The following is a 20,933-nucleotide window of genomic DNA, read 5'->3' on the forward strand; positions in this document are numbered from 1 at the left end:
GCATGTCTGCCCACAAACCTGGTATTAAGCAGCATGCAGAGATACACAAAATTAGCGATCTTTTTATTTGGAGGGGAAGTCGAACCACGACTGGGGTGCCATCCACATCCAGGGCAGCATGACTTACCCCTGTAGCGACCGGGAAAAACTGTGCAGCAGCCACCCGAGAAGTTTTGTAGGGAGCGCAGCTCACATGAGGTGTAACTGAGCATTGGGGGCCCGGGAGCATATACACCCAATAGCTGAGCCATACCCGCCGCCCCGTCCGCCTCCGGGACGCTGACGGGCGCAGACGGGCAGGACTCTGGCACGACTCCGGCACAGCGAGGCACGCCCGCTGCGCAGGTCCGCTGCGCGGAGAAGCGAGCTTTAAGTAGCAGTCCCTCTAGACCTCCGGAGCGCTAGTTCACGCAAGGACATCACTGTGCTACAGAAAGAAAGGTTTATTCAGCTTGTAGTATATTGTCAAGAGGGCCCGAGAGTAAGCATGGGCGGAAAATCCGTTTCGCTCACGGATTTTGCAGATTTTCGGTAAATTCGCAATCCGCGAGATTCGCGAATCTCCCGTAAAATCCGCAAATCCGCGAGCAGCGGATTTCATGGCTTGCTCGCACTGTTCGCGTGAGTTCGCGGCTTCCCAGTACAACTTCGCGCCCCGCGAATAAGCGCAAAATTGCAGAAATACGATCTTAGCAAAACTGAAACTACTTACCAGGTTCAAAAGTTCAGGCTCATCATTAGTAGCCATATCCTGTAGTGCTTCCTGAGGGGCCCCTCCAGAGTTCAGTTGCCAGTTGTAACTATTATGTGACCCTGCTCTGAACCTCAGAATAGTTACACATATGCCACAAAGGTCCTGAATTACAGCTAAGGGAGACAAGCAGGAGCCAGGCTGGAAGTTCAAATCCATTAATCAGCCCCTAATTCATTATTGTCAGTTGGGGCAGGGCAGGTGTTGTAACTAATTTTGCAACAATGAAAGCACTTAGCAAGTGCAAAAGATCACTAATCAGGAAGCACTAAGGAAGCAGGTGCCAGCTAAAAAAATATTCTGTGACACATTAATCAGCCCCAAATTAATTCAGGTCACTTGAGGCAGGGAAGGTGTGCTTGCGTTGCCACAATAATGTACACTGACTGGACAACCAGAGGGTGCTGTGATGAAACAGAGGGTGGCATGGGTGGGCCAGAGGGTGGCATGAGTAGTCAGAGAGTGGCAGTGGTGACAGAGAGTGGCAGTGATGAAGAAGAGTGTCCCAAACAGGCTGGACACGTAGAAACAACAAGTTCGCGAAACTTGCGACTCGACAGGTAAGTTCGCGTTTTGCGAAATTGTACAAAACCCTCGCGAACTGGCAGAAACCCGCGCGAACACACAAAAAAAAAATTCGCGAGAATTCGCGGATTTTGCGGATTGCGAGTTCGCAAATCCGCAAAATTCGCGAACGCGAGATTCGCAAAATTCGCCCATGCTTACCCGAGAGATAAGCATGAACTGCCCAATAGTTCCAACACAAACTTTCCAAGAACTATATGACATAGTGGGGGCTCCAAGAGGAGAATGACCATTCAACATTCCAACTACTGACATGTAATATAAGATACAATAAGAAATACAATAAGGAGACCACATGATCTTATCTAAAGACCCAATGCTAACCACATGGTCCACCATTGTCCCAAAAACAATTACTACCACCATGAAATGTATCCACTCAAGGGGTCCCATCAGACCCTTGCTCCCAACATGCCTCCTCCAGAGCAGTGCAACAAATCAGCTCCATGTAAACCACCATTCTGAATGCTTCCACTTCCTCTGTGGCCTTCCCAGGTGCTTGGAAACATACAGCTGTCCTTGAATGGCTGAAGATACCCTCTCTGGACTCTTCATCTCTCACCAACTACAGACCAATCTCCCTGCTACCATTCCCGGCCATGGTCTTAGTGAAAATCATCAACAGACATTTCACTGATTACCTCAATGACTACCAACTCCTTGACACCACCTAGTCTTGTAACAGATCCAACCACAGATTGGAAACTGCCCTCATCGTTGCCACTGATGACATTCATTTGACTATGGACAGAGAAGCCATGGTGGCCCTCATCCTGCTGGACCTCTCCACAGTATTTGACACTCTCTTTCACCCCATCCTCATCCATCACCAGAACCATCACCTACATGACATCAGAATTCATGGACACACACTACAATGAATCTGTTCCTTTTTGACAGAAAGGAACAGTCAGTCCGCCTGGCACCGTACACCTCAGACCCCCCTAAACCAACTCTGTGAGATTCTGCTAGGATCCTCCCTGAGCCTGTCCCTCTCTAACACATACATGATCTCTATAGCCAGCATCATCCACTCTCACAATATCAAAGTTCTCTCCTATGTCAATGAAACAGAATTCATTCTCTACCTCATGGAGAAGATGACCAGAACCCGGGTCAAGTTCAATGACTTCATGACTAAAATCATCCACTGGATGAAGTCCAACTGTCCAAAGCTGTATATCAAAAATTCCAATATCATGATCTTTAGGATGAGCACATCACGAAGGGGCTCCACCTGCTGACCAACAGAGCTAGGAATGACACCTACCCCCACCAACCACAACAAGGACAACAAGGTTTCCAAGTATACCCATTAACCTGGCCCAGCCTAAAAAAACACCTAACACACCCCAATGAAACATCACCATGGCAGGTAAAAAAATACAAATCCCAGGTCAACCCACACAACACACCTGACATCAATACTCCATGAAAATGGCCACATTCACTGTCAATGAGTTGTCAGTCATGGCAGATGAGGTAATCAGAGTAGAACCACATCTGTTTGGAAACCTGGTCCAACAGACACCATTAGCCACCAGAATGCAAATATGGGCAAGGATAGTCAGTAAGGTCAATGCAGTAGGAACCATCCCTCGCTCCAAGAAGGAGATCTTGAAGCGGTTGCATGACCTCAAGAGCAAGGTGAAAGAGAAGAACAACAAGAACCGTGAGCTGGCTGAGAGGACTGGCGGTGGCCCTCCCATTCCACTACAAACACTCACTGCATGGGAGGAGAATGTGCTTGGCATATTGCATCCAGAGAGTCTCACAGGAATACCCGGGCTAGTGAAGGCTGGTAAGTACCAACACGTGTCTACCATCACACTGCCATGTACTGTTCTGCACACCTACAAAGCAACACCTCCTAGGCCCAAATGCATTCATGTGCAACACACTCTCCCCAGCACATGTCTCACAGATCCAACATTCACTCTCTCTGATTCACCCAAAGGTAGCTAGCAACATTACCAAGGGGGCATGTGTACAGGCAGTCAGTATTTCAACTCCCACCAGGCCCCCCTGTTCCAAAGCTAAGCCGGATGGTACACTCCACCCCACACTCACAACCATGTGGCAGCCATTGTATTTCACTCATCAAACTTACAGGTAGGTAGTCATCTTATGCTCTCTTGTCCCACCCCTGAGCAGGATGGAACACTCCCCCATCCAAGACCCATGTGTAACCATTCCCTTCCTCTGCTCCACTTCACAGGGAGGCAGGCAGGCATCCCAACAGGGAGGGGGGTTTGTGGATAGGCAGACAGCACTACAACTCCCACCAGGTACCCTTGACCCACAGCAGAGGAGGATGAAACACTCTACTCACCCACAATCATGTGGCAGACATTGCATTGCTCTCTTCAAACTTACAGGTAGGTAGCGTTCTTCAAAGGGAGGGGTGTTTGTGGCTAGGCTGCCAGCACCACAACTCCCACCAGGCCCCCTTGTCCCACAGCTCAGAAACATGGAGCACTTCAAACACCCACAACTATGTGCCAGCCTTGTATTTCACTCATCAAACTAACAGGTAGGTAGCCATCTTATTCTCTCTTATCCCACCCCTGAGCAGGATGGAACACTCCCACATTCAAGAGCCATGTGTAACCATTCCCTTCCTCTGCTCCACTTCACAGGGAGGCAGGCATCTCACCAGGGAGGGGGGTTAGTGGATAGGAATCCAGCACCACAACTCTCACCAGGCACCCTTGTCCCACAGCTCAGCAGGATGGTACACCCCCCACACCCAAAGCCATGTGGCAGCAATTCCCTAAACCGTGCCACAGAACAGGTAGGTAGACAGTGCATGCACCCTGCCATTCCTCTTAAAAAGCATGGAGCCATATGACCATACCATCCCTCACACCGCACCCAACTTGGCATAGATCCAATAGCCACTTCCAGTGTGTAGACAGCAAAGTGTATGTAACTGTCACAAAAATTAAAGTTTGACTCGCCAAATCACATGGTGAAGAACAGCAGGGCACGATCATGCACAGCACTGAATGCTATTTGTAAGTGCCATGGGGGCAGAGCATCAAGGCCCATATGAACACAAAATATACATGGTCAGTTGTAAAAAGAAAGCATAGTACATAATATGAAAAAGGGATGCATGAGATCACAATGGCTAGTACATGCTCAGATGTAACGTCTTCCATGCAGAGTAAACATCAAAGACGCTTCACATAAAGTTGTTGTGCTGCTAGTTGTTAGATGACAACATGTGCTAGTAATCACACAATCTGTACGTGGAACAAGTTCTCTATAGACATGTCACACCATGGACAAGTAATGTACGTACCTCCACATCATGTCATGATTCTCAGTACAGTGCTAATGGATGTCTGAGTCCACGAGGTTTTCACATGCTCATTTGTAACATTACAAAGGATTTTTATCCAAAAGGTACTGAAGCTAGTGTGTTTGACTTTTATATTGCCACCATGGATATGTAAGCATTATGCACAAGAGTGAAATGCCTGAGGGTGACACTCTTGGTGGAAATTCACAAACACAGCAGATTGTTGTACTTCTGAAACATCCTCCTTTTATTCTTTGCAATATGCGTACTGATACGCATGTGTAGGCACTGTTTGCCCTCTCATACTGTACATGCATGAGACTGTTCAGATGGCCCACGTTTACCCTCAGTGTGAGCCTCTCTGGCCTGCACAGTTACTGCCCAATTTGACAGGGGCCCATCACTGAATGAACAGAGTGAGACATATGTGTTGTCTGCCACCCTATTCATCAATGAGCTATCTTAGGCCTGTGGCTAACACAAGACAGACCTTATGAAAAGGGTATGAGAATTTAAGATGATGTCCCTACATGGCCAAGGACATTGAGGGGTGTGTAGTGTTGGACACATTTAGTCGGCTCCAACAATGCATTTCCAATGTAATGTATGCCTTGCTACCTCAAAATCTGCATCGCAGATGTGGTCCTTCTTCACATTGCTTTCTGTGCTGGCATTCTGCATGTGTATGAGATAGCCAGGTACTGTGCCCTTCCTCATACCGGCATGCATTTATATACAACTAGCGGCCCGTCCCGACGTTGTCCGGGTATGAAAAAGAATGTCTGTAATGGTTCGAATAGGTAAGAATATTGTATTTCAAAACCTCATGGTATACCACATTTCTTGTTTCATGAGATTGTGGATTTAGAATAAATTGGTTTTCGGCCTTTCCGGACCTAGAGAGGGCGACATATAACTGGCTCGTAAGACTATCCCAATGACTTTGTATGTCTGACCTTGTGATTTTCTGAAGTTCTCTGTCCTTGGCACTGAAGTTGAGCGTGTGTGCCCACTCCCAAATAGTCTGGCCTCACAGTCTGCAAATGTGGCACAGCCGTCCTGCCGTGCACATTGTGCCCGGGTGTCTTCGTACTTTCACACACTTCTACAACACGGCGTGGTGCACTGAGACGCCACAGGCCGCGTCAACGTTATCTGTCGGCGTACTCAGACGTCACACATTTTCTACGTGATAGAATGCTATTCTCTCTAGAACGCTAATCTCTCTACTTGATAGAACGCTATTCTCACGCTTTACAATGCTGAACGCAAACGTCCACCACAATGCTGAACGCACACGCCCACCTCATGGCTGGTGCTACATCCAACGGACTACTTTGTCCCACAACGTGCTTTATCCCTTCCAAACTAAATTTTGCGCTGGGGTATAGCCTATGTCCATCTGCTTTGCCTCACCTGTCCAATGCTGTATGCGGTGTTCCGGTTGGCACTGTGGTTCTGGAGCTTACCCACCTCGTGGAGAAGTGTGGCTCAATGGTTAGAGCGGCAGACCCTGATGCCGAGGTCTAGCCCGGGACCAGGGTTCAATTCCCTGCCTCGGCGGGTCTTGGGCTCAAAAATTCCACGGACCTGATAATTCTCGCCTCGGTGCCTATTCCAATCATGGAGTCCCACTCTGCAACTCTGGGCAATAGCTTGCTTAATCTCCACAACGGCCCCCAAAACGCTAAGGATGCCTGACCTCCACCTTGGGGGTGCACAGGAGTGGACGCCTCACAGGGAAAGCCAGGATAGGTTCCACAGCGGTATTCGTACAAGCACCTTGAGACCCTTGTGGGTGAGTAGTGCGCTATACAAGTATACATTTACATTTACCTCAACGGTTGGGTCTCTGTTTATATTATTAGTATGGATTATCTGAGGCTAATGTACTACTTGTCATGCTGTATGGCCTCTGCTAAACATCTGAACATCTGAATAGCTGTGCTAAGTTTGTGTATGCTCCTGTACTGAGACACAGTGGTACATTACCCAGGGTCACTGAAATTTCCACCTCTTGTCACCCATGTTGCAGCTTAAAGTCCACGAGCGTAAGGTCTTATAGAGGGCCACTGGCTCTGTGTGTCTCCAACCGATGACACACACACTGTTACAAGAGGTGGGATGACATCTGCCCGCTGAGCAAAATCGTGGTGGAGATAACACTGGGGCTGTTCCCTTGGACAGGAAGGTTGGCGCGTAGGAGCAAGACACCACTAATGTCCAGCATCTTGGCAGTGATACAGCCAGAGATGGATGGACGTTTGAGAGCCCATCAGCAGCAAGTTGGGGGTGAGTATTCTGTGAAGGGTGACTTTGAGTATGAGTGACTGCATGTATCCCAACCCTGAGCCAGTGCGTAGCTCTGTGATGTTTCTAGTGTGATGCAATGGCTTGTAAGTGGCATCTGTGTGGAGTGAAGCTGTCATGCATTTATGCTACATGTACTTTCTCATGTGTTTAATGTAATGGCCCTTGACATTGCACGCTGAGATGTGGCCTTATGGCATTGACTGCATTAGGGGAGTCATGGATATCACTGGGCAGTGAACGGCAGTGTGCCTCATCTTAGTGTGCTTTCGTCGATGTGTGCAGTGCCTGACCTCGAAATTGTGAGAACTACACATCTGACACCAATGTGCAACTGTAGTTGTGCTTCAAAGCACAACATGGTGGACATTAGTAGCTCATGGCCGTAAAAGGAAACTTTGGAGGCAGTATCTGTGTTGTCCACTTAAATTAACTCCATATGTGACTGTGACAACATGTTGAGATGTACATCTTTCTCACTTGCAGGCATGTAGGTATGCTAACAATAATCTGTATGTCAGGTTACATGGAGGCACTGGCAAGCTATTTGGCTGTGTGAACATCACATGGGTCATTAATGCCAAGAATGCATGTTACCATGCATCTTCTGATTTTTGCATTTAGGTTGCCCATGCAGACTGCACAGGGTGGTGTGCAACATGGGGGTGTCATAATCTAGTTTTGTGCTTTGCTTGCATATGATGTTTGTCAGTATGGCACTAAACTGAAGCTACATTCCGTGTATTGCAGCATCTATGGAGGGCACAGAAGGGCAGGGGACAGACACCGGTGGTGAGGCAGCTTGCATGACTGCTACACATGAGCTCACCGACACTGATGTGACCAGAACCTCGGAAGGGGACAGGAGTGCACTTGAAGAATCACGCCCAGAAGCACCAACCTCAAAGTCATCTGACGCCAGTGGTGACTCCTCGGTGTTGGCGGGCACAGGGAGTGGGAAATCTTCCTATTCTTCCACCACACATCATCCAGTGCACACCCTCCTGGCTACTATCACAAGTGCTATCCGTACCCGTGGCCCTAAGAAGGGTAGAGTCTCCTTCCACAGAGGCACCGCTGCCCCTGTCTCCCCTGCTGCCCTCAGTGTTGAGGCAGTGGACCTTTTGCGCCAGCTGTGTGTGGGTCAGATGACTTTCCTGAATGCTTTCCAGCATGAAATTGGCACAGGTAGTTGCTTCATGTAGGACATTTATTCTGACGTGGGTGGGCTACACAGAACTGTCCAGTCTTTGTCCTCCACAGTGACGGCAGCCATTCAGCTGTCAGAGTCCAGCTCCAGTCCCTTCAACAACCACCCTGCCAGTGGCAACATCTGATGAGAGTGACCACACACCAAAGCCTTCAGGCTCCAAGTACTCCACAAGCAGCACACAACAGCAGCACTACAAACGGCCCAGAGTGCAGACACCATCCCTCCCCCCAAAAAATAGTCACACAGGAGCGCAAAGGCAAAAGCCCTTCAGGTGACACTCAGGGGCATCAGACCAAGAAACAGGTCTCAGGCTCACATGCATTCAAATCAGCCCCATCCAAGGACCCTCCTTCCCCCAAACCTGCACCCAAAGGAAAAAAAAAACAATTGCCATGCCTGCTGTGAAGCTGGTACCGGCAAAGAGTCTGCACAAACACCCGACCCACTTCCCACTCCTACTAAGACGATTCATGGCTATCAAGTCCCCAAGAAGTGGAGAGGCAGCCCTCTACATTCACCCTCACAAACTGTGTCACACAGCAGCATGTCTCCACCTCACCGTCCCACCAGGCCGCCTGGTCCAAGCAGCCCTCCGGCTCCCAAAGCCACTGATGGTTCTATCTCAGCTGGGCCTGTCTCTCCCAGGTCCAGTCCTCCAACTAGCCCCAACAATCAGCCACCTCCCCATTCAACTGACAGCCAAGTCTGAGGCAAAGTCCCCCTCCCAAATCCATCCCTCCCACAGGGGTGCCTGGACTGCACATTTGTATACCTGGAGCTGTGGTGATTCCCATGGCAGTGTACGGTGTTACCCATTCCCTGTACAGGTACTCATGCACACATGTACATACTTTGAACTATGGACTGGCCAATGGCCTTCCTGTTTGTCACTTTGGATGCCTATTCCCTGTGCAGGTTCTCATGCACACATGTACATACTTTGAACTATGGACTGGCCAATGGCCTTCCTGTTTGTCACTTTGGATGCCTATTCCCTGTGCAGGTTCTCATGCACACATGTACATACTTTGAACTATGGACTGGCCAATGGCCTTCCTGTTTGTCACTTTGGATGCCTATTCCCTGTGCAGGTTCTCATGCACACATGTACATACTTTGAACTATGGACTGGCCAATGGCCTTCCTGTTTGTCACTTTGGATGCCTATTCCCTGTGCAGGTTCTCATGCACACATGTACATACTTTGAACTATGGACTGGCCAATGGCCTTCCTGTTTGTCACTTTGGATGCCTATTCCCTGTGCAGGTTCTCATGCACACATGTACATACTTTGAACTATGGACTGGCCAATGGCCTTCCTGTTTGTCACTTTGGATGCCTATTCCCTGTGCAGGTTCTCATACACACATGTACATACTTTGAACTATGGACTGGCCAATGGCCTTCCTGTTTGTCACTTTGGATGCCTATTCCCTGTGCAGGTTCTCATGCACACATGTACATACTTTGAACTATGGACTGGTCAATGGCCTTGCTGTTTGTCACTATGGATGCCCATTCCCTGCGCAGGTTCTCATGCACACATGTACATACTTTGAACTATGGACTGGCTAATGGCCCTGCTGCTTTCTACTTTTGATGCCTATCTGGGTGATATGTAATAAAGACAGTTACTCCTGTTGTCTGCTTTGTCAATGTCCTTGCTGAATAAAATGTTTTCTGTATGGGTATGCCACTTTAACATTGCCAATTGCTGTTTTACTTTTTCAAAGTTTGCCAGCGGTGAAAGGCACTTTAGTTCTTGTTGACTCTGAGGCTTGAGGATGCAATGATTGTTGTTTGTGATGAACTACTGTTATCCTTCTTATCATATGGTCATGTTTGCTAAATTGTACACATGTCATGTTATGATGCAATACCAGAACAGAGGTGACTTCTATCCACAGGATTACTTGCGTGGTGGCCAGGGTCCATCATATCTGTGTGATCTTTCTGGATGCGTGTACAGCAGTGTTGATATGTGGTCATGTTGTGATGGGTACATTTGAATGTGTGCACTTGAGTAGTCATACAGTGTGAAAAGGCTGACATTGTCAGTAGTGTTGATGTGTATTTGCCCCTGTAATTCTAACTACATGTATGACCCAGGTAATGAGTGCCTGTTTTTTTCAATTGTCTGCCATGTGCTTCATATTGTGGGCGCATGTAGGAGGTGTAGGTTGGGCACAGTGCAGTGCGTCAGCGTGTCATTGTACTCCTTGGGGACACCTACTTGTTGTTGCTGCAGTTGTGAGTATGCAGTGTGTGTGACTGCCAAGTCTGTGTTGTGTTTTGTTGATCAGCCATGAGGCGTGTTACTGTTTGTGCTCACTGTGCAGACCTGCTCAGCCACACTGACATTATTTGTGGGTTTTCTCATGCATTGCGGTCACTTGACCCATTTTTGGCTACTGTATGGTATGTGGTATGTGGAGTCATGCCATCCCCTATAGGAACTTCTGATGTCCATACATTGTGAGTGACCCCTCTATGTGTTGGTGTACAGTACACTCCTCACCTGTCCACTACTGATGTACACATAACTTCAATAGAATGTCTTCCTACCCATGACTTGCCAGTGTGTGAGCCTCCCCAACACTTCATTTGTTACAATATGCTGTGTGATGCTGAACTGTGTACAGGATCAATGTGCCACTCAGGACAGTTTCCTAATTAGTTATGTGTTATTTTCTTCTAATGATTTGCTGTCATGGAAAGTCCTGTGCAGTACATATGTTTGAGCATCACAGTCCTCAGTCATGTTGTTTGCATCTGGGTGTCCTTGAGTTGGGCATCTGTGGGTGAAGGCTAAGCTATATATGTGTTAGCTGAGGTACTGCTACCCTTCCTGAGTGTGATTTTCTCTGTGTGCTGTGTTGATTTGTGTTGTGTGAGTTTATGGTGTTTGCACTCAGATGTGTGTGCTACTGATTTGGTTTGTGTGCACACACTGCTTGGTGTGCATGCAGTGTTGTCAGTGTATGTTGCCTTGTACTTGCTTGTTGTGCATCCCCCTGATGTCCAGCTGAGTTTGCAATGTGATGGATTAGTAAGTGCATCTGTTGTGTTTTTGTTGTGGTTGTATGCAGTGTTTGGCCTGTGTTTGCTCTTTCTACTGACAGCTGCTATGTGTGTGTGATGTTCTATTTGTATTACGTTGTGTGTGAATAGTTGTTGCTGTGTGATACATTCAGATGTGTGTTGCAGGTGTAGTGTCCCTTACTTGTGTGTCTGTCACATGAAGCAAGGTGCATTCTTGTTACTGGGCTAGTTTTGAGTGCACATTGGTGGTTTGTCCTGCTATTTTTGACCTGTCACCTGTCAGGAATGTGCATGTGCATGCTTGTTGTACATTATGGCACCTTGTTCACTTGATGAGTGGTGTGGTGTCTCTGTCTGTGTTAGCTTATTGTCCCATTGATCCCAGTTAGTGTTCATGATTGATTTTTGATGATGCACTTCTTGTTTGTGTTGAGGTATGATGTATGTGCATTGGCCCTGAATAACAATAATGTGTATGCCTGCTCTGTCTAGGGTCACATTGCCTTTCCACTGTTTGGCTGCCCATGTGTGGGCTTGTTGTACTTCTGTGAATGTTGTTTGTGAGCTTTGTGTTTGCCAATTGTTTCTGTGTCTGCATTGGTTCAGGCATCCCTGAGCGTGAGTGTGATGTTTGTGGATGCACCAACGAGAGTGTGATTGGTTGTCATTGAACTCATGGGACACCATTCTGACCATTATCTGTGTTTTTCACAGGTGTTGAGTGCTGCAGGTGTGAGGTGAGTAGAAGATGGGTATGTGTGAAGGTCCTACTTGTGTTTGACAGTCAAGGAGTGTGACAATGGGCCATGTGTGTTGTACTGATTACATACACATGGCAAGTAAGTTGAGACAGATGTATGGCGTGTCGCTGTATGATTTCAGACACTTCCTATCATTCCTGTGCCTATGAATGGCTTGTCTTGATGTCTCTCTGAGTTGTTGCACAGAGGTCACTTTGATTTAATTCCACTCACTGTGACACCCATGTCTGATTTGATGGCCAAAGGGTGGTGTGATATGTTCCTTCTCTTGCATGTGATGTACTGATGCTATTTGGCTTGCTCCATGGTTCTCAAGCACTGGCCACTTCACTTTTGGCAGGCCCATTCATTGTCCTCCATTGCTGCTGGGCTATGGTATGTGTATGTGTCTGGGTGTCAGTGTTGGGTGTTTGTGTGTGGCTTGTCAGGCAGTGTGAACAGTTCAGTGGATGTTCATAGCAGTATGAGTCTTCCTTTTGTGATCATACTCCGTTTGCTTCACATGAGTGGGAGGTAGGTGTGAGGAGGAGTGTTGTCCAACCCCTGAGCTCCTGTGCAGGGTGTTCCTCTTCACCCCCACCTTCCAAGTCAGGCTCCCTTGTCCTTTGGTGTGTGAGGTGCAAGGCCTGGCTAAACTCGGCAGATAAATTGTGCAGAGGGGGCACAGGAGGAGCACACAGCATGTTCCTAAATGGGTGTGGGAAGCATAGTGTGGGAAGGGTGGAGGTGGAACCCTTTAAAACTTTACGGACTGCCCATGCCTGGAGTCGGCCCTGCCTCCTACATTGTGCGAAGGTTTTCCCGCGTCTTCACCGCTGCAGTGACATGACTGGGACACTGCAGTGATTTCGCGGTTGATGGGTGCCCTGGATGCGGAGGGGTGATTTTCTGACAGGTAGGACATGTGCGGGTACACTGTGGGATATGTTCATGTCCCCAGCAGACTGTCTGAAGAGGACAGGAATCGTATGTCAGCACAGAAGTTGTGTGTTGTGGTTGTGTGCGGAGTTGAGTTTTTGCATACCTGCGGCGTTGTCCACGACAGAGCATTACTTGCTGATAGTGGATGAGGTACAGCAGCGGAATGGCTTGAACAGCTGGATCCATTGTGGTCAGGACCGGGTTGAGGGGACCGGGAGTCTGCTTTCAAGTTCCGCTGTCTTGCTTCTGCCGTCTCTGGATGGGTGGATTCTCTGTTGCAGTGTGATGGGCTGTTTGCGGCATCATGATTTGTACGGCGGATGAGACATCATTACGCACGGCGGTGGGTCTCTATTGGCTCCCTCCGCCACAGTGGCAGGAGCAAATTGCTGGTGGTTCACGTCGCTCCGAAGTGGATGGAAAATGGGCTCTGTTTGCCCATTGTAATATGGCTGGCGCGAGGACCACTGCTTCTGCCACCGCCAGCACCACGGTTGTGACTCCGCCCACCATCCTAATGAGCCCCTTAGTACTTTTCCTGGTATAGAACAGGGTTTCTTCATACACCTGCAGCATTGCCTTTTAATGGAATAGAGACTACTTGACACCTTGGCCTAGCCACTGAGGAGCATGTACAGCAGTAGTTCAGGTCTGCTAGTGAGTGGGCTCACTGGCATGACATTACACATGCATTGAATGAGTGTTTCCACCATTGGCCCTTTCTGTCATGTATAAATAAAGGTATGCGTTAGCAGGTAATTTACAGCTAATATACCTCAGTAGGTGAATGCACCTGCTGCAGAAAGATGTTCAGAATTGAGTCGCTGCTTAGGGCTAAAACAATTGACTGCCCCCATCCTGGTGATCACTGCCCTCATACATAGTTTAGGCCACAGTTTTCTTCTCTTCTTCTGATCTTGAACACTTTTTTTTTTAACATTAGTTTGATCCTTTAGACCTAACCACGAATACACCAGTTTTACAATTGGCATCTCTTTCAAAGGAACATGTGAGTCAAAGTGCAGCATTGTAGTGATTTAGGGGCTGTTTCTGCCTTGTTCAATCGAGCGAGGCCACAGACTGACAAACTGCAAGCGATGTGCTTCGAACTGTTGTCATGGATACTGGTGCTCTCATCAAAAGGAATGAGTCGCTGTAGAGACAGGTGACGACAGGAAGCTTAATTTATGTAATATCGTATTGCAACATTTATATAGCGCTTGCTACCCTTATGTGGGATACTGAAGCACTTGACTGCATGGCAGCATGCTACACGGTCTAGTGTGTATCTGTACAGCTGTTGCCTCTATCTACTCCTTTGTCGGAAAAGTTTCCATGTTGTGTGTGAGGACTACCGAGGTGCAGTCATCGTGTTCCGGGACACAACGCTTAGTAGGGTGATTTATTTATTTTATTTATTTATTTTAGGTTTTTCTAGAGCGCGTAGTCACCCAACGGGTATCCCAGCGCTGAACCTCGTACTCCCAAGGGATGAAGATCGGGAATGATGACAGCTCAAGGGAAGAGTAAGGTTTTAAGAGCCTTCCTGAACCGTAGGAGAATGAAGAAGTTTGAGAGACTGGTGCACAGTTTATGGTTTTCAGTGGGCCAGCAGCTTTGAGGAGTTCTGCTGGTCACTTTTTGTTATTTCTCATTATCCTAGTCCACTTGGCTGGTGACTGAACTGTGTTGTCCAATCTGAGAGATTATGTTTAAAGTTTATGGCTGAACAGGTATAGGATGGAGGGAAAAATTGTGAAGAGATCTGCTCGGATGGGTTATGCCACTATCATCCCATATCTGATTGTCAGTGTGAGAAGTTAGGAAGCAGGACGGTTTGGAGCTTGCTGGGGCTTGCAGTGGTGGGGTAAATCAAAGTCCTGTGTTGGACAGTGGCAGGTGGCCGATCTCTTCCTGTATTCCATGTCTGTGCACTTGGTGATGGGTGGTTTCGTGCTTTGGACTGTGACACTAGGGGGTGGTGGACATGACCTACGGCTGTTTTGTCATTGTTACTGTAATGTAAGTATAGGGCAGTCATTATTTGGGGGCCCAGTTTTACAGTATTTCTTGTTGTTGACATTTCCGTCTGTATTTATCCATATTTCTTTTTTTGATAATTTTATCTGTATTTATCCATATTTGTTTTTTGTTTTATGAAAACATTAAGCTGAAACTAATATATTTGTACGTGTATTTTACCAATAAATATGCACTCCTACTTGAATGCCCTAAAGCAGGGGTCTCCAAACCGGTTCTGGAGGGCCGGATCTATTCCAGATTTTTTGGATATCCCGATTGAGATACATGTAGTAATTTTAAAAATCTGGCATGGATCCGGCCCTCCAGGACCGGTTTGGAGACCCCTGCCCTAAAGGTATTAAAATGAGCACTGACAGGCAATAAATCAATGCACTTACTTGAAAACATGCACATTTTAGTATTAAGGTTGTGCACATCTCCTGCTGTTTAAGCCTCATTACTAAAATGCCAATCTTTTTTAACACACTTGCCTGTCATTCACACAGCTTTTGGGTTGGCAGAAATGAATGAATGCATTTAGAATCACTCAAGAACCAACCCAATTTCAGTTTTTATCCACTTATAAAAATAAAATACAGACAAAAAAAGAAATGCTTTTCATTCTGTATTTATCTGTAAAAATCAGTAAAAACTGAAAAAGGGAGCCTTAAATATTATGCAACCTGTATGAACTACAATTGGCCACCTAAACGCTGTAGGTTGCCGTATCATTATTAGTGTGTGCCATGAAATTCTGTGTATGAAGCAGCAATAATATATATCACGCAGGCAAAACATAAGTCAGCCCTTCATAGCTTACACGGGGCCATATTATGAAAGTGCTCCGAGGGCATAACAGGCGTGGGGCACTTTGGAATTAAAGAACGGGCCGCAGATGGAGTGGTGTGGCTCACTGGTTAGAGGCGACAGACCCGGAAGCAGAGAACGGCCCAGGACCAGGGTTCAGTTCCCGCCGCGGCAGGGTCGTGGACCAGGGTCAGCGGACTCGATAATTCTCGCCTTGGTGCCTACTCTAACCAGGGATCATACTCGGCAACTCTGGGCATTAGCTTGCCTCATCTCTACAACGGCCCCCCACATTTGCCGGGGATGCCTGGTTTCACCTTGGAGATACCCAGTAGGGATCATCTCACAGGGAAAGCCAGGATGGGTTCCCCAGCGGTCTATAGCACCACGACGCCTCAGGGCAGCAGTGCGCTTTACAAGACACATACATTACATTTACATTTACAATACATTACATTACATTGCAGATGCTTGCACATCCCGTTCTGTAGTGCTATTGCACATAAAGCACCAGCACTATCTTCAGAGGACGTTCCCTTCTGGTATTACAGGAGCGGCCTCAGAGGCAAAAGAGCTCCCAGGAGGTGCACTGACAGGCACCACCTAAAAGGTGGCACACTGTCAGCGTGCCTTCTTGACGTCAGCCCTCTGGAGGAGGGTAGGGGGTCCCATGCACCCCCACCAGACATCCCCTTACCGGCGGGTGCAGTCACTCAATGTATCCGCCTGCAAGGGGATCTCCACTCCCCCTTCAAAGTACCTGCAGGTTTCCTCCTGCGCTGTGAAAATACAGAGCTTCCAAGCAGCCGCTCTGGTTTTTTAGAGGAATGCGCTGCCCCCAGGGTAGCGCCTGTTCACAGCTGCACTGGGGCAGGGCATTCACCATACTGCTCTGCCTTTCATTTTAATTGTTTGTGCCGGGTGCCCCTTTTAAAAGGTGCACTTGGTGCAAACAAGGAATAATATAGGGCCCTGGATGTCAAACGTAGTGTCCTAGTTTGGCTGTTCCATATCTTTGGACGGTAGAATGCAATGGAGGGTGTGACTGTCATTCTGGGTTCTATGCGTGGTTGTGGAATGATGTAATTATGTTGGAAACGCCTTTTCTGGGATGTATATGCTCCTGAATGCATCGTATCTTGGTCGGTAATGAGTTACAGAGCTTGGCCGTTTGTACTGAGAAAGCAATGTCTCCTATTCATTCCATATAATAAGGTGGTATTAGAACCTTCGGTGCAAGCCTGGAGCGCAGAGATCTATTCTGTTTTTAAGGTTTTAATGAAAATCATTTACAAGACATCTATCCATCAGCTAGTGGAATAAATTCTGGTTCCAATCTCTGCTGGAATGATTGATTAGTTTGTTAGTTTCAACAGATGTCTCAAGAGAAGATTCCTGATTGGTTATTACAGGCTCCCTGCTGCATACAAGAGTGGAGAGGAGATTCCTGATTGGTAACTGAATGCTGCCTGCTGCCAACAAAGAATGGAGAGGAGAATTCTGAAAGGTAACTCCCCACTGACTACGAAGCATGTGCTCAGCAGTGGCAGCAGGCGGTGGCGAGGTGCAAGATCAGGAGAAGAGTAGAAAACTGTGGCCTATGGATGAGGGCAGTGATCGCCAGGGCGGGCACGCCATCTTGACTTTACCTTGATTTGGAGTCATACAGTAGAGCAGGAAATACCTGCCAACCATGTTGGAATGGAATTATTAAAAAAAACCTAAATAGCTGACAATGAGTTTGATATGCATCCATGCACACAGGGGACATTCTGGACTAGTTCGGTTCCAAGATGGCCGCAGTGTGCTTGCATGTGTGTTCATGCAAGTCAAGGCACTTCTGAATCGGTGGGTTTAGTATATATTCCATAAATGTGCAGAATCTACTACAATTTCTGGGTAAAGTGCAGACAAACACATTTGCACATGATATTGAGCGCCACATTTATCAAGAAATCACGCAGCGCAGAACGCCACCTTGCTGTGCTGCGTTATGCTGCATGATAGGGAAGGGTCATTAATGTGCAGTATTTTACATGAAATGATGTATTCCTGTCCTTACCTTGCATGGCGCACAACATGCTGGCTTGCACCAACACAGGCACCCTTGCACGATGGTGCGTGGGTGCCTGTGTTGAAAGCAGGATTGTTTTGGAGCAGGAAGAGGCACAGCCCTGCACAAATGCAATCCTCTGAAGCCTTTTATTCTTTCTATATGTGCTATATGAAGCACTTATAGAAAGGAAAAAGGAAAACACAAGGAGAAATAAAGATTATTATTGTGTTATGCCTCACCTGGGGTAGCGTAGCATTTTGATGCATTCCCAGTTGTTACAGTACTGATGAATCTAGGAATGTGCCACATTCCATGGTTGGATGCATGGGAACACCCACACTGCACTCATGGAACCCCTTCCTGAGGCAGAGTAACGCAGCTCAGTGCTGTGTGGCGTTACTCTAGCGCTCCCTTGCCTTGTGCTCCATTGCGCTCCATTGCGTGGCTCAAGGGAGTTGCGACTCTTTGATAAATATCATGTGAAATGTCATAATGATATGTGATGTTTTAATATTGTCATTGTTCTGTCCGGTCAGAGTATCTTTATCCCATTCATCCTGAGCCATGTTAAAAAAAGAACGCTATAAGAATAATAGTGATGGTAAAACTAGTGGTGATTGCATTAGGTTTGTGCATCACAAGAACAAACATAATGGCCAAGAGTTAAGACAAACAGCACATATGATTTTTCAGGCGGTAGTGTGGTGTTAATTTGTGGCACCGGATGTCATCATTCAGGTCGTGGGCTGTGTATGTTTGAGTGGTCCAACCTTCTTCCTTCTGTCATAGAGGTTTCGACCTGTTTTGATTCGTCTAGCCCTTACTCCTCAGGAGAAATCAGTGTTGCTGTGTTCATATTCCGTGAAATGAGCTGTCAGCTGTGTGTTGATCCTCCTACGCTTACAATTGCTTTTGTGTTCACAGAACCTGTTTCTTACTTTTCGACTTGTCATCTTTATATATCGAAGCCTGTGGAGGCATGTCATCATGGAAGTGGAACTCTCAATTTAGCAGTTTGTGTGACAGTGTATTTGCCAAGTCATATTCTCCCCTAAGGAAATATACTTTGTTAGTGTTGTGTGGATGCAGACAACTCGGTGATGCAGCGAGCGCAAGGTAAATAGTTTTATTTACTTATTTACTTACTTTACTCCTGGCCGTTGTTAGTCCGACTCCACTACCTCCAATCCTGCCCCTCCACCGCCCGCAGCAGCACCTCTGCGAGCTACCACTGCTTGCAAGCCACAATAGGAAGGGGAAAACCAACACTTCACAAACTCATTGAGGCACTTAAAAAAGAACAGTGCTACCAAGTACTCAGACTAGAGCAATCACTAATTAAAATAGGCCCTAAATTAATTAAAACTATGTACGAATATATGCAACATAAAACTAGGTTGTATCCAAATACCCAAGGTCTAGAATACCTAGACATGATTGCTAAAATCAATTCTTTAAACTAAACAAAATAGTAAAGATTGTTAAAATCTTACAACCATAAAACATATAAACAACAGATTTCTCTTTTCTATTAGTAAATATAATTGTCCTAAAATTTTAAATACAGTACAAAATAAGGGACTATGAAAAAAAGACACATTTCCCACCCATAGTAATAAAAAATAATTCTTACAGGTATGTAACAGTAGAATAGCCTCATAATTGATCAAATCCACAGTAAACCAATTAAATACAAATCCATTGGATAACAAACCCCCCAAAAATGCAAAATACAACTGTAGAAACAAAAGTCCAACACCGCCAATGTCTTAATGACAAAGCCCTCAAAACCTGAAAATAGTTTAGAAAAAAATGCTCCAACAAACTGGGAAAAAAGTAAATGTAAAATAAGAAATAACATTTCCCTTTATTGAAATAAAAAACGTCGGCAACTCCATCCGTTCACCAAAGAAAAAACCTGTAAATTAAAAATAAAACAACACATGCCCACAACACAGATACAAACCCACAAGCATTAACATCAACATTAAATATACATTGGCACATTTAATAAAAACATAACTAACACTGCATAACATTCTAATTATATCAAACACTACGTCAAACACATGCAACACTAAACTACCAGAACAACACCTAACTACACCAAAAACAATAATACCCTAACAAATTTATTTACACTATTACTACCTTAGCCTACCCTAAAACTAACTTAAAAGTATATAAAATTAAACTTACCTGAACTGATGAAATGCAGCTCCGAACCGCGAGGTTCCGTCTTCCAAAATGACCTAAAATGAAACTGATAGATAGAAAAGTGAGGAAAAAGGAAAAGAAATGGCAGCATAATTAAAATGAAAAAAAGACTAACTCCCCATAGACAACAATGACAAATGTAGAAAAAAATGTTTAAAATTATATGTATAACTTTATGTATTGGAATTTATTTTCCTAATGTTTAAAATAAATAAAAAGAAAATGTAAAATATACATTAATTGTTATATTATCCTGAAAAGCTCAAATATAATATTTAATATATATTAAAATATAAGTTTATTTCATACACTGTAAATGTACAACAAATATAAAAATGTGATACGAATATATATGTTATACAAAATATTTCTCTTAAAAATATTGTAAATTATTTAACATATTAAAAATTATTTTATTGAAAATAATATTCAATATACTAAATATTAAAATATAATCTTGTCAAATTCATATTAAACAATTTTCCCAAAATAATTACATTATAGAAAATGTTTTATAAAAAATTTAAACAAAAATGTAAACACATGTTTTAATTTTGGTCACATTTTGACCACAACCACTTTAAATAACTGCAGGAGCAAGAATGTGGTATACCTTTTGGTCTGCCCTTGTGGGCTTGGATACGTGGGAGAGACGAGAAGAGAGCTACGTACACGTCTCCAGGAACACAAATCGGCTATCAAGATGAGTAAAGAAAATGCCCCACTGACTGAACACTTCAAGACAGAGAAACATAGTTGTGAGGATTGAAAATGGTATATTCTAGAGAAAATAGTAGTCAACAGACAAGGGGGGGACTTAGACCAGAAAAGGAAAAGGAGAGAACAATGGTTTATATGTTAGTTACCTCAATATAGTGGAGGTAGGGCTGAACTCAAAGGAAGATTGGATAAAAATGATATCAACACAAAAGGCAGTAGT

Source organism: Lissotriton vulgaris, chromosome 2_2 (assembly GCF_964263255.1).
Source record: "Lissotriton vulgaris chromosome 2_2, aLisVul1.2, whole genome shotgun sequence".
NCBI classification, from domain to species: Eukaryota; Metazoa; Chordata; class Amphibia; order Caudata; family Salamandridae; genus Lissotriton; species Lissotriton vulgaris.